General features: G+C 41.8%; 1 protein-coding gene across 1 annotated transcript in view; it reads right to left on the reverse strand.

Annotated features, from left to right (window-relative positions):
• DEPTOR (DEP domain containing MTOR interacting protein) overlaps positions 1 to 14,551 on the reverse strand; it is a 135,242-nt gene that overhangs the window by 101,033 nt on the left and 19,658 nt on the right. The gene's annotated exons all lie outside the window — the stretch shown is intronic.

A 14,551-nucleotide genomic window follows, 5' to 3' on the forward strand; every position in this document is an offset into this window, starting at 1 on the left:
TGCACGGAGCACTGGGTCTTATACGCAAACAATGAATCATGGAACACTGCATCAAAAACTAATGATGTACTGTATGGGGACTAATGTAACATAATAAAAATAAAAACTGAATGGAATCAGTTAAGTGGCACACATTAATGGTGGCATGGAACCTCTTCCCATTTTGATTGAGAGGAAGTTTAAAGTAGGGAGGTGCGTGACTTTGAAGGAAGAAAAGCAAAGAATTGGTCTGACAAGGAAGCTCAAAGCGGAAGCCGGGCTCAGAAAGCGGACCTCAGGGTCCTCAAAGTCTGGGGGGAGCCACAGACACTGGGTACTGTGCTGTCCCTGAGAGGAGTCAGGCCACCTAAGTGTAGTGTGTGCCGGTTCCGTCCAGGTAACATGGCTCTGGCGGGGAGGGCTCTTTTTTTTTTTTTTTTTAAAGATTTTATTTATTTATTTGACAGAGAGAGATCACAAATAGAGAGGTGGGCAGAGAGAGAGAGAGGGAAGCAGGCTCCCTGCTGAGCAGAGAGCCCAATGCGGGACTCATTCCCAGGACCCCGAGATCATGACCTGAGTGAAAGGCAGCGGCTTAACCCACTGAGCCACCCAGATGCCCGAGGGCTCTTAACTGAATTAGGACCCGAGCTTCCTATTGGGAACGTGAGGAAACCGCCTAGATGATTTCTAAAAAATCTCTTTCAACTCTAACTCCTTTGTTTTTTATGGATATGCTGAAAAGTCCCCAGGGTAAATCCTCACTCACGAGATCAAAATGGAACAGGCCGTTTGGGGGCACATTCTGTACTAAAAAGAGTTACCGCAAACCACAAGGCCCGGGATCACAACACAGCAATTTTGTTTCCTCTGTGCTTCCAAACAAGGATGAACATATCAAAGTGAATCTGGTGCTAAGGGAGCCCTACAAACACTGTTTATGGTTACGATCATCTAAATTCAGCCCACGGGACAGACGCTGAAACCGCCACAGTGTCATAGGCTTTGGGTGTGCAGGACATGGGAATAGACAGTTTCTTTGGGTTTAAAAGTAGTTGTAGGACCCTCAAAGGTGTTTTCAGGGGGTGCCTGGGTGGCTTCATTGGTTAAGCATCCGACTCCTGATTTTGGCTCAGGTCATGGGCTCAGGGTGGTGAGATCGAGCTCTGAGTGGGGCTCCACGCTGAGCGGGGAGTCTGCTTGAGCTGCCCTCTCTCTCCCTCTGCCCCTCCACCCACTCACACTTGATCACTCGCTCTCTCTCTCACAAACAGATAAATACATCTTTTTCTTTTTTTTTTTAAGTGTTATCAGGGACATCTGCAGCTATTGGGAAGGCTGCTTTCAGCTAAGGGGCTCCTACAAGATTTCTCAACCAATATACATTTATTGAGCTCCACCTGCATACCAGGCATAGCTGAAACAATGGCTCATGGTAAGCTAGCTTCTGTAGTTCAAGGGCCGTAACTGAAACCAGTGTTGTCTCTTCAAAATGAAAATGTTGTATTTTATGTGTGTTGGGTATGCGCACCCCCCCCAACCAAAGTCTCCATATTATGTTAAGGCTGAATCTATCCAATTATTTTCCTCTTCTCTTACTGCCTCTGTTTTAGCCAAATGTATCACCTTCATTTCTGCCTCTGTCCCTATTTGTAGCCTACCCTTTTTGCAGGATATGCTCCATTGCTTTTCCTATCCATCTGGGAAAGTCTAGTTCAACTTCACCTTCTTCCATGATGACTTCTCTCACTAAGCAGAGAGGATCTCGTTTCCCTGACTCCTCTGTGATCTATTTTCTCCAATGCTCATGTTTACCCATATATTATTTGTTATTTTCTTCTTTTTTGCATCAGTTGTCCAACTATCCTACAAATTCTATGCTTATACAACTATTTCATTCCTCTCCCATATTTCTCAGAGCCTCTGGGACAGGGCTAATGGTAACTGATACTCAGTAGAAGGGTCTGGATTTTCATCTTTGTTTTCAGCTAGACAGAAAGAAACATCAGCACAGCCCAGAATGCAAAACTTACATCTCTCCTCTCGGGCACTTTGGTGGCTCTGTACCCATCCAGGTAGCACCTCAAAGGATTTCTGCTATTTCCTTTCTATTAATATGAAGGAATATTTGGATCACATGTGTGTGTCTGGTTTCCCCAGATAAGTAGTGTTCAATGATAATTCCTTCAGAAAGAGCCCCCACCCGGGCGCCTGGATGGCTCAGTTGGTTAAGTGCCTGTCTCTTGATCTCAGCTCAGGTCTTAATCTCAGGGTCATGAGAGGCTGGGTGTGGAGGCTGTTTAAAAAAAAAAAAAAGAAAGAAAAAAAGAGCCCACAATCTTCTTCACAGAATGTGTATACAGCAGGTGTCCAAGCTTTCGCTCAAGCTCTGTTAAGATCCAGACAGGTCTGGACATATGTGGCTCAGGCTGGAGGACAGCACCCCCCCCCCCCCGCCCCGGAAGCCACTGACAGCTCAGCAAAGGAGCCAGACCACCAGAGAGGAGGGAAATTGGGGGAAGGCCATGGTACCTGGTCAGGCCCCAAAGACACAGAGCCTGTGTCTGAAGGTGCTGTGTTTGCTAAGGTTTTGTGAAGTGACAGGCCAGAAGCAGCCTCACTGTAGCGAAAAAGACAAAAAAGAGAATACTGAGAGTCTCCAGACCAGTGATACAAACACACATACACACACAAACACTGGGACACAAGAAAGTCACAAGAAGGTCTGTTGAGAAGCATCCAGACTACTCCAACATAAGCCCTTTCGGGGGTTAGTGGTCCCTTTCAGGTACTCAACACACTTAACGACCAGATGTTTAGGCCGTCTTTCATACCCGGGTAGAGTGTGGACACCAACTCCACTGGTATCGTGATTTTGTTTGTCTTGTGACTAAGAGAATGAAAGTAAAATGGAACTCTGGGAGAATGAAGAGGTCATGGGAATAAAGGGCACAGTGTAGGGAACAGACCCAAAGACATTCTAGTAATGCTGCCTGGTCCTCGATGGCAGCTGCCCTTGCGGGGAGCAGAACATCGTGTGTAAACCTGTGGAATCACCACGTCGTATATCTGAAACCAACGTCACGTTGCAGGTCAGCTAGACTCACAAAAGGGGTAAAAAAGTGAAATCCTGGGGGAAACTCAACCTAAAAATCTACATTTCACTCACAACTATGTAGAAAACAAAAACATTTCTCAGGGTCACATGCTAAAATGGGACTTCACGCACCTAATATCCCCCTCGGAAAAATCTTCACAGAACCAGCTAGGGAGAAGAAACTCCCAGCAATCTAGTTATCGGCTTATCCCAGGTTTACATTTTCCCTTTCTTAATGTCATTCCTGTGACCCTTGCAGGGACTTGACACACTTTTAGTGAAATTTCCAGAAAACATATGTACCCATGGGGTCTCTGAAGACACGTTGGTGTTCTCCCTATTCCCATTTCAGGAGGCTCTGGTGCATATAACCTCCTGGATGGAGACCCACATGTGCCTGGATTCCAGGTCACTCAGACTGAGGAACAGAGAGAAGCAGAGGGATGAAAGCAGATGCAAAAAAAGCACCAGAAACAGCCAAGAAGGGATTCCGTCAAGTGTGAAAGACTCAAGATGGTCCCTCTGGAGCGTCCAGATTTCTGTAAATCTGAGTCCCACTGAGGTTCCACATAGTAGTAATGTTACAGTTCATGGGCTCAGCCCACCGTGGCTTATAAACCACGACCATTCATTTCATCACATTTGATTTTTGCAAACAATCCTGTGAGGTACTTGGTGGGGAGGGGATTAAGCCCCGCCCATGGGTGACAAGAAGGAGCTTTACCACGATGACTGGGATTGCCATTAACAGTTCACAAGGGGCAGAGCTGCATGTAACATCTAGAACTTGATTTCTCACTTATCAGGAGTCCACAGTTGAAAGAGTATATCCAACCTCATTAATAAACCTCTCTCTCTGTGGTTATAACGGTGATACCAATAATGGTTGGACCCGTAGTATTATTTGCATATATATGTTTTTCATGGGTCTTCTGTTCTTTTGATGAGCACCCCCAAGCCCTCCATTTTCTCGATAACTCCCTGTTTTGTTATGGTGGGTGGGTAGGCATTTACACCATGCTGATGTTTTTATAAAGCATCTGAAAACTTAACCAATCTCTATTTAAAGTCCCAGACGCCCAGCATGGTTTCCAAACACCTGTGGCTGCTTATGAATTATAGCGCTCTTTAAAGCCAAGACTGTATTTTCTAAAGATAGCCAGACAACTAGAGATCTGGTCAGCTCTCAGCCACATTCCCCTGACAGTTGTCACTTGAATGGTGGTGTCACTTGGCAACAGCTAAAAAGTCACACTCTCTTAATTAGGCTACCGGAGGCAGGGTAGAGAAGGTGAAAGTGGGCTCTTTGGAAACCCTTTAAGATTCCAGACAGCCTTTGGAAGGCTTCTCTCTATTTAACGTCACTGTGCTCCTGCACCTGTCTCCAATATCTTTCCCAGCATTTGTTTTCTTGTGTGCAAGACGCTAGGAAGCAAAGCACAACATGACAAACCTTCACTCTAGGTACCAAAAAGTACAGGATACTGCTGTTCTGTGAATTGGTGGGTTCTCTCTCCTGGTTTTTAAATGAGGCCCAGGCATCTTTTAAACCCGAGGTCTGTTCCAAGGGTACGCTGATGGATGCCACGATTTCATCTGCTCCGGGCTAGCTGACGAGCTAACTGTCTGGTTAGTTTTTTGAGAACACTTAAAATGCCCTGCAAATCAGTCTCCATTTATCAGACTTGTAACTTTCCCACTGATTACACAATGAAGGAACAGTGATTTGATTTGATTTGGTTTGATTGCTATTTGCTTCAAAAGCAACGCAAGTTCTCGACTTCTTTGTTTTAAGGGAGGAGGTGCAGACAGAAAGTGGAAGCAGCCCAGAATAAGGTGCTCAGATGAAAACAATGATGAAATCTGCATTTTTAAAATTAAATTAAATTTTTTATTATGTTATGTCACCATACAGTGCATCATTAGTTTTTGATGTAGTGTTCCATGATTGATTGTTTGAAACCTGCATTTTAAAACAAAGGGACATAAACCAAAGAATAGGGGACTGTGTTCATTTGATAATAGAAAACCAATGGCCTGAATATAATCAACATCATTAGTGGGTGAACATAAACTATTATTGAATAGATAAAATTAAACATGTCTATGTTCAGAGAATCACAATATATTACAGTCCTTCCTAGATCATTAGAGCTATTTCTAAAACTCTTTTCCATGAAAAAGAATAATCTTTCTTCCTCCAGTTGCTGGTCTTTCAAAATTTATTTTTAATTTATTTCCTTTCATTTGCAGCAATAATGTGCTGTAATTAAGTTCCTTAAATCTTCTCTGAGCATTTAACCTGAAGGATGGTGAACTTTTTACCCAAACCACTCAACCAGTGAGTCATACACCAATAATAACTAAGTCCAGGTGCCACATTGGAGGTACAATTAATTCTATTAAATGTGTTTATGGTGTGACTCTCGATCATGCCCTGAGAATAGAGCCCATTCGCTTTTGCAACACATCACTCTATGTGGCTTCTATATTGTAGCAGATCTGTCGAACTCTTCCTTAAATGTTCATTCCACATTTCTCGACTGCATGAGCTAAAGAGCAGGCGGTAACCACTAGAATTAGAAGAAAGGTAAAACTCTTAAATTAAGAAATCAGTGGCGGGGGCGCCTGGGTGGCTCAGTGGGTTAAGCCGCTGCCTTCGGCTCAGGTCATGGTCTCAGGGACCTGGGATCAAGCCCCACATCGGGCTCTCTGCTCCGCAGGGAGCCTACTTCCCGCTCTCTCTCTGCTTGCTGCTCTACTTGTGATCTCTCTCTCTCTCTGTGTCAAATAAATAAATAAGTAAAATATTAAAAAAAAAAAAGAAATCAGTGGCGAAAAATTCAAACCCAGATATTAAAGCATTATTTGCATTTGAGGATATACATGTTTTCTGCTTCATCCTCTTTAATATTATTTTATACTCCATGGCACTTCTTTTGAAGGTCCTATCATTGATTCCATAGCAAACAGCCATGCTTCTAATTCTTCTCTTGACCCAGGAAGCAACATGAGGACCGGCATTTCCATCCATGGCACTCATTGTTGTATCTCCAGAGCCCTAGCTCTGCCCGACAAACTCAACACACACAAAACATGGTAGACACAAGTCCGTCATCATTTCAGTGGGTCTCCACCCATAAACACACATGCTCTCTTACCATCCTTCCCTAGTAAGCTTGCTCCTCTTCCCAAACATCGGATTTCTAGGCACGTGTCCTCCGAACAGTCCAGCCATCCAGGCACTATTCCTAGCTATCTCGGACTAAAAATTCTTTCAAGGGCAAAAATTAGGACTTCATCCTTTTTTTTTCTTTTCTTTTCTTTTTTTTTTTTTTTTTTTTTTGTATTCCCAGCACTCAGAGTGCTGTTGATAGGAGCTCCATCATTGTTTCTTGTACTCAAATTTCTTTCATCCCCTGTGTTTAACCTGTCACCATGTTCTATTGTTGACACCCTGGAAATATCCCTTAATGTGCCTTAGGCCACAGCTACTTTTCCAGTCCCGAGTCTCCTCATTTAGTCTCTGGAATGCTGTTCATTCGCCACACAACTGCTGCCTGCCTCATGGCTTATAGAAGGACATTCAGAGGCTCCCTTTTCCTTTTGATATGCCACATGTCCTGAGTCCTCTGTGTAGCAACAAAAACTTTCTGTGAGCCTTGCTCACTCTGCCTCTCCCCTTTACCAACCACAGGCTCCTCCCCGGTCAAGCAGGCCCCCACCCTACTCTATCCCATTTGTGTGTCTTTGCCCATGGTATTTCCTACCTCTAGGAATTCTGTCCTTCCCTACAACTATTACAAAACCAACTCATCTTTCCTCATGTCCCACTCACCAGGAGGCCAGCTCCTTTTGTGGGTCATAAGGATTTCTCCTTTCTAAAACGGTAGCTTTAATTCTCCAGGGTACTTTGTAGCATTTAGTTCATCTGCCCTCCAATTATTCGTGGACTCTTACTCTGTTTCTCTACCTAAAAAGTCATCTTCCTGAGAGCAGGAATCACTCTGTTTATCTCTTATCTTATGATACAAACAAAAACAGGTCTCAGAGCCTCCCAATAAATATCTGTAGGCTGAGTAAATAGAGATAAAATACTGTCAGCAGGCATCCAAATATGAAAATGATTCTGGAAGGAAAAGATGAAAAAGGCTATGTCCAGGTTTCTCCAAAATCTGCTGAAGCAATCTGTGCTCTTTATACACCTAAAGTATATAATCTTAACTCATCGCTAATAAAATGTTAACTGCACTTAAAATTCAGAATCCCAAATTTCATTTAGTCCTGCTTATGGGAAAAATATAACTGACCCTTCTATAAACAGAACGGTTTGGTGGAGTATATATAATAAATACATCGACTGCAAAAAAAAAAGTTCCTTAGTGTTCAAACCTATCCATGAATTACAAGGCACTGGAAAAGACTTTATGTTCTGTTTGTTGCCAGGTGGAAAAGAGTTCTGTTACTCCAACATCACAGACTCCTCGATTCAAAAGTCACACAGAGGAATATGCTTTTGCATTGTTATCATTAGCAGTAAGAGCAGCAGGAGGAAGAATGGCCCTCATTCTGTCGCCTGTTTACACAAGGGCCACTTACCCTTTTGATAAGCTTTTCCTCAGTGCCACGTGCTTCACAAAATCACTCTGATTAGTCACTCGCCACAAGTGGTGTGTGATGTGTGGGAATATTATTGCCCTTGTTGAATAGTGTGAATGCCCTCAGAAGACAGGAAAGTTACATGAAGGCCTTGCCTGCCCTAAGATAAACAGTGAGGGTCAGAGATTGAACTCAAAGCTCTGGTGTCCTGCTTGGAGCCCTGGGAAAATCTAGCAAGGTGTCCCTTCAGCAAAGCCAAGAAGCATCTGTCACCAGCTCATGACTCCAGACTAATTCTGGCCATACTAAAAATCAGCTCAATCCAACAAATATTTATTGGTGCCTAGTAAAGCTTAAAACTGTGCCAAACACTGGGATACGGCAGTGAATCTGACATGCTTGTAGACTTTCTTATGAAGGAGGGGTCTAAGACCATCCTTCGGGTGCGACTGAAAAAAATATGAGAATGTCTTCATGTATTTTATCTCACCTTTAAAATAATTTCAGTTGCTATTTTTGTGTATGTTTCTGATACATGTAATGCACTGGAACAGTAGTACATGTGGACAGCTGTTAAATTAATATGTTCGTGTGGGGGAATCTATGATCAAAACATTTTTGTTTTGTTTATAAGATTTATTTTTTTGACAGAGAGAGTGCATGAGCAGAGAGGGAGGGGTAGAGGGAGAGGAGAGAGAAAATCTCAAGCAGACTCCCTGCTGAGCGTGGCACCCAACTTGGGGTTCAATTCCACGACCATGACATTGTGACCTGAGCTGAAATCAAGAGCTTAACAGACTGAGCCACCCAGGTGTCCCTATGACCAAAACATTTGTGCAGATCAGGATAGGCAAGCAGAACATTTGAAAACTAACGGACTACATGACTCTTTAGACTTCCCTGAACATGCCACGACATTTCTCATCTTTAGGTCTTTCCAACTTCATATTTTCTCTGCCTCCAATGAACCTCCTCTCCCTCACCATATCCTGAGTAAACTTCAAAACCCAGCTCAACTGGTACCTGCTCAAGGAAATCATTATCCCTCTCCACCAGGCAAAGCTGGTCCCTTCCACCTGCTGCTCCCAATGCGGCTTGTACGCCCTTCCATTGTGGACATCCTCCCACACCACCCTGGAATCATCCTTTCCATCTCTGGCACTAGCCAGTGGGAGTCGCTGCTTGTGAGCTCCTTGAGGACAGGGTTGGGATGTTTTCCTTAAGAGCTAGCACAATGTCTGATACATGGTTTGTGTGAGAAATGTACTCACTTAGGTGAAGAATCTCTTCACAATGTTTTTTTCTAATTGCAATCAACTGGAAGAAGATAGAATTTCATGGGAGGGGAGGCAGTCAGAGTGCACTGTACTTCCTCCTTCCTCTCCTTGTAGTGGGGCAGAGGAGCTCTGAGGGTGGGGAAAGGTGGCCATGCTCAAGACAACAGATGACCGCTACTACCAGAAAATGTAGAGCTGAGATGTGAGAAAGTTATACATTTTAAATTCCCCAATGAGGGCTGGTCAGTTTCAGTCTTCAGTTAAAAATGAAGAACAAAGACTTCTGAGCAGGACAAACCAGAAATGCAGAGACATGCTGTGTTCTGATAGAACGGTCCCATGAAGATGCTTGTGGGACAGAGGAAAGGTGCCCAGGAATGGGGGAGAACCTCATGTCCCGGGTCAGCTCTACATACACTAACCACTTCGGGGCCTCTCGGTCTCCAGAGAAGGAGATGGTCTTGACGCCCCATGCAGACTTTCTGGGTTGGCATGAGGAAGTAGAGAATGGGGAGGAACCAAGACTGTTAGTTCCATTCTTGCCCTCGCACAAAGTCAAATGGCAGAGCAAGAGTCACTTACAAAGGCTGGACTAGATTCTCACCAAGGTCCTTCCAGTCTGAAGTTCAACAAGTTGGCTATGCTGAAGACCTAAAAAGATGCAGTGTTGACCAACTGTGATATGATCAACATTTTAGGAAGACCTTGACGAAGGTGTGACTTGGAGCAACTACTCTAGTTTTCTGGATGTCCTCTGGCCAACAAATATGGATTGAACACCTAGCGTGCATCAGGCACTGTGATAGGCACAGAACACGCGGTAAACAAGCCCGCAGGGACCCCGCCCTCAGAAAGTTCAGTTCGGTACACTTCACTTTCCTTGTTGTCAACATATAAAAGTTCTTCCATGTCTAAAAACCCTGAAATGCGATGATTCAGTGTGAACTCCAAAATGACATGGCCTCCAAGATTTCCTCTGCAATTCCGTATTTTTAAAAATTCCCTTTGAACATAGCAGAGCCACAGAACAAATTTTAGCTGTAAAATAATCCTTTTTTCAATTTAAGATGTCTGCATTTTAATATTTCAAATACATTTCTTTATCTTAGCTCTTATCACTGAAAACTACTTCAGTGGCTCTTGTTGGGGTATTAGCATTACAAAGCTGAGAACGGGATTTGGAATAAATCTGAGCTGTCTCCATCACTTAGTAACTGTGTGTCTTGTGACCAAGTCACTTAATCTCTCTGAGCTGCATTATTTATTTTGCCACTTAGCAAATTTTTACTTAGGTCAACCAGGTATCCACTCCAGTGCTCAACATTATAGACATAGCAATGGACAAGAAAGTTGGACAAACTTCATTTAAACCTTCTCACCTATAAATTAGAATTATAATAATCACTCAGATTCCTCTTAGCTCACAGGCTAAGGATCAATACAATGTTCAGGATCAATAATACCTCTTTCTAGGAGCTCTTGGGTGGCTCAGTGGGTTAAGCCTCTGCCTTCGGCTCAGGTCATGATCTCAGGGTTCTGGGATAGAGCCTCGCATCGGGCTCTCTGCTCAGCAGGGAGCCTGCTTCCTCCTCTCTCTCTGCCTGCCTCTCTGCCTACTTGTGATCTCACTCTCTGTCAAATAAATAAAATCTTTAAAAAAAAAATAGCCACGCTAAAAAAAAAATTAAAAAACAAAAAACAAAAAACACCTCTTTCTATAGGAACCTGCATGCACTGTTGGTAGACATGTAATTGGTGAAGCCACTCTGGAAAACAGTATGGAGGTTCCTCAAAACCTCAAAACATAGAAGTACCATATGATTCAATAGTTCCACTTCTGGTTTTTCACCTGAAGAAAACAAAAACACTAATTCAAAAAGATCTATGAACCCCTATGTTTATTGCAACATTATTTACAGCATCCAAGATATGGGATTCCATATTTACAATGGAATATTACTCAGCAATAAAAAAGAATGCCATCTGCCTTTAGCAACAACATGATAGACCTAGAGAATATTATACTAAGTGAAATAAGTCAGACAGAAAATGACAAGAACCATATTACTTCACTTATATGTGGAATCCAAAACACAAAACAAAGGAACAAACAACAATACCAAAAAAGAGAAACAAACTCATAAATATTGAGAACTAGTGGTTTCCAGAGGAGAGGGGGATGTGGTGATGGACCAAATAGGTGGAAGGGAATCAAGATGTACAAAGTTCCAATTATAAAATGAACAAGTTGATGATGAAAAATACAGCATAGGGAATATAGTCAATAATGCAATAATAACTTTGTATAGCAAAAGATGGTAACTATACTTATAGTGAGCATATCATAACATACATAATTGTTGAATCACTGGGTTTTACATCTAAAATTAATATAATGCTATATGTCAACTATACTTTAATTAAAAATTTTACGGATGCCTGGGTGACTCAGTCAGCTGAGCATCTGACTCTTGATTTCAGCTCAGGTTGTGCTCTCAGGGTCATGAGATTGAGCCCCACGTTGAGCTCCATGATCAGCTCCCAGTATACCTGAGATCCTCTCTCTCTCTCTCTGCCCCTCCTCCTGCTCACATTCTCTCTAAATAAATAAATAAAATCCTTTAAAAATTTTTGGATAAAAAAATAATACCTCTTTCTATACAAAAGATTTAATTATATCTGTTTAAATGTTAATGGTGTTCATAGTTCCTATCATGAAAGCTTTTCAGAAAAGAAAAAGGAAAATCATTTTAGGAATAATAAATTTCCTTTTTTAAGGTTTTACTTTTATTCCAATTATCACGCAGTGTAATATTAGTTTCATTTGTACAATATAGTGATTCAACACTTCCATAGAACACCTAGTACTCATTGGATAAGTGCATTCCTTCATCCCCTTCACCTATTTAACCCATTCATTCCTTACCCACCTCCCCTCTGGTAACCATCTGTTTGTTCTCTATACCTAACAGTCTGTTTTATGGTTTGCCTCCCTCTCTCTCTCTCCATTTCAAGTTGTTATTTAAATTCTAGTTAGTTAACATGTAGTGTAATATTGGTTTCAGGAATAGAAATTAGTGATTCATCACTTACATAGAACACCCAGGGCTGATCACAAGTGCCCTCTTTAATATCCATCACTCATTCAGCCCATTCCCTGCCCACCTCTCTTCTATTAATCCTCAGGTTGTTCTCTATAGTTTAAGTGTCTTTAATGGTTTGCCTCCCTCTCTCTTTCTTTCCCCCTTCCATATGTTCATCTGTTTTGGTTCTTAAATTCCACATATGAGTGAAATCATATGGTATTTATCTTTCTTCAATTGACTTATTTTGCCTAGTGAAATACTCTCTAGTTCCATCCACATCATTGCAAATGGTTAAGGTTTCATTCTTTTGGATGGCCAAGTAATATTCCATTGTACATATATAGACCACCTCTTTTTTTTTTTAATTTTTTTTTATTTCTTTTCAGCGTAACAGTATTCATTGTTTTTGCACCACATCCAGTGCTCCATGCAATACATGTAGACCACCTCTTCTTTATCCATTCATCATTCAATAGATACTTGGGCTCTTTCCATAATTTGGATATTGTTGATAATGCTGTTATAAACATCAGGGTGTATGTGCCCCTTCAAATCAGTATTTTTCTATCTTTTGGGTAAATACCTGATAGTGCAATTGTTGGGTTGTAAGGTGGAAGCTCTATTTTTAACTCTTTGGGGCACCTCCATACTGTTTTCCAGAGTGGCTGCACCAGCTTGCATTCCCACCAACTGTGTAAGAGGATTCGCCTTTCTCTGCATCCTCGCCAACATCCGTTGTTTCCTGACTTGTTAATTTTAGTCATTCTGGAAGGTGTGAAGTACTATCTCATCGTGGTTTTGATTTGTATTTCCCTGATGATGAGTGATGTTGAGCATCTTTTCATGTGTCTGTTGGCCATCTGGATGTTTTCTTTGGAAAAATGCCTATTCATGTCTTCTGTCCATTTCTTAACTGGATTATTTGGGGTTTTTTGGGTGTTAAGTTTGATACCTTCTTGATAGACACTGGATATTAACCCTTTATCAGACATGTCATTTGCAGATATCTTCTCTCATTCTTAGGTTGCCTTTTAGTTTTGTTTACTGTTTCCTCTGCTGTGCCAAAGCTTTTTATCTGGATAAAGCCCCAATAGTTCATTTTTGCTTTTGTTTCCCTTGCTCCCCAGGACGAGTCTAATAAGAAGTTGCTACTGCAGATGTCGCAGGCATTGCTGCCCGTGTTCTGCTCTACAATTTTGATGGTTTCCTGTCTCACATTTAGATCTTTCATCCATTTCTTTATATACTTGTCTTACCCAGCAAGTTCTCTTTGATTCTACAGACTAAGGGCTCACAGCGTGACCTACTTCATTTTTTCTGACAGCATCTGACCATCAATAACTGCTAAAAATTCACAAGACTGAGATGATCGCATCTTTCTAACAGCATCTGAGAAAGCTAAAAATATTAATATGTCTGTGTGTCATCTTACCTTCAGTGCATAATCAGCTGACTCTAAAATGGGGTTTCATGTTTGTACCTAAACAGTTAGCAATTTTAACAGTGCAATGAAATGACAGACTAAATATAAAAAGACCAAAAAAATGTGAATTGGCTCACAAATAGATTGCGTAAGTGTCCTTGTCCATGAAAACATCTAAAATTGAAAACAACCAAATGAAATCCATTAAATAAAATACTTTCTGCTTCTTACTCCCAGTATAAACTCCAAAGCATAGAGAAGTCCAGTACCTAAAACCTCAGAGTTTTCCAGGGCACCTGGGTGGCTCAATCAGTTAAGCATCTGGGCTCGGGTCATGATCTCAGGGTCTTGAGATCAAGCCCCATGCTGGGCTCCATGCTGAGCATAGAGCCTGCTTTAAGATTCCCTCTCTCCCTTTGCCCCCATCCCCAGTTTGTGTGCTCTCTCTCTCTCTCTCTCTCTCTCAAATAAATAAAAGCCCTAAGAGTTTTCCTATTTTTAAAGTAAAAATGGGAAGAATGAAATTACTTGGAAACTAAAAAGCATTTTCACTCTCTAGAGGGGATCAATCAATAAGCCTTTATTTTATTTCCTACTCCATTCCTAGAACAGTGGAGATATCATAAGAGCTATCAACACAGAGAAACAAGCAGCCATCTATATAACAATGTCATTAGAAATCCAACATACTTTTATGTATTAAAGCTCATACCAATGTAAGCAAACAATAAGATGATTGTTTTGACCACAGGAGGATTTTTCTATACCAAGCACTAAGCCTTTGTTTATATTCTGCAACAAGCAATAATTTTATATTAATATCCCAACTCTGTGCATTTAGGGGAAAAAAGAGTATAATAGACACCTATAATTTTTGTCACATAGTATTTATAGACCTCATTCCTGGTGTTAATTTCTGTGTCAATAATGGTTAAGAGACAGACACTGGGGCACCTGGTGGCTCAGTGGGTTAAGCCTCTGCCTTCAGCTCAGGTCATGATCTCAGGGTCCTGGGATAGAGCCCCACATTGGGCTCTCTGCTCAGCGGGGAGCCTGCTTCCTCCTCTCTGTCTGCCTCTCTGCATACTTG

This window comes from Meles meles, chromosome 1, assembly GCF_922984935.1.
Source record: "Meles meles chromosome 1, mMelMel3.1 paternal haplotype, whole genome shotgun sequence".
Taxonomy (NCBI): Eukaryota; Metazoa; Chordata; class Mammalia; order Carnivora; family Mustelidae; genus Meles; species Meles meles.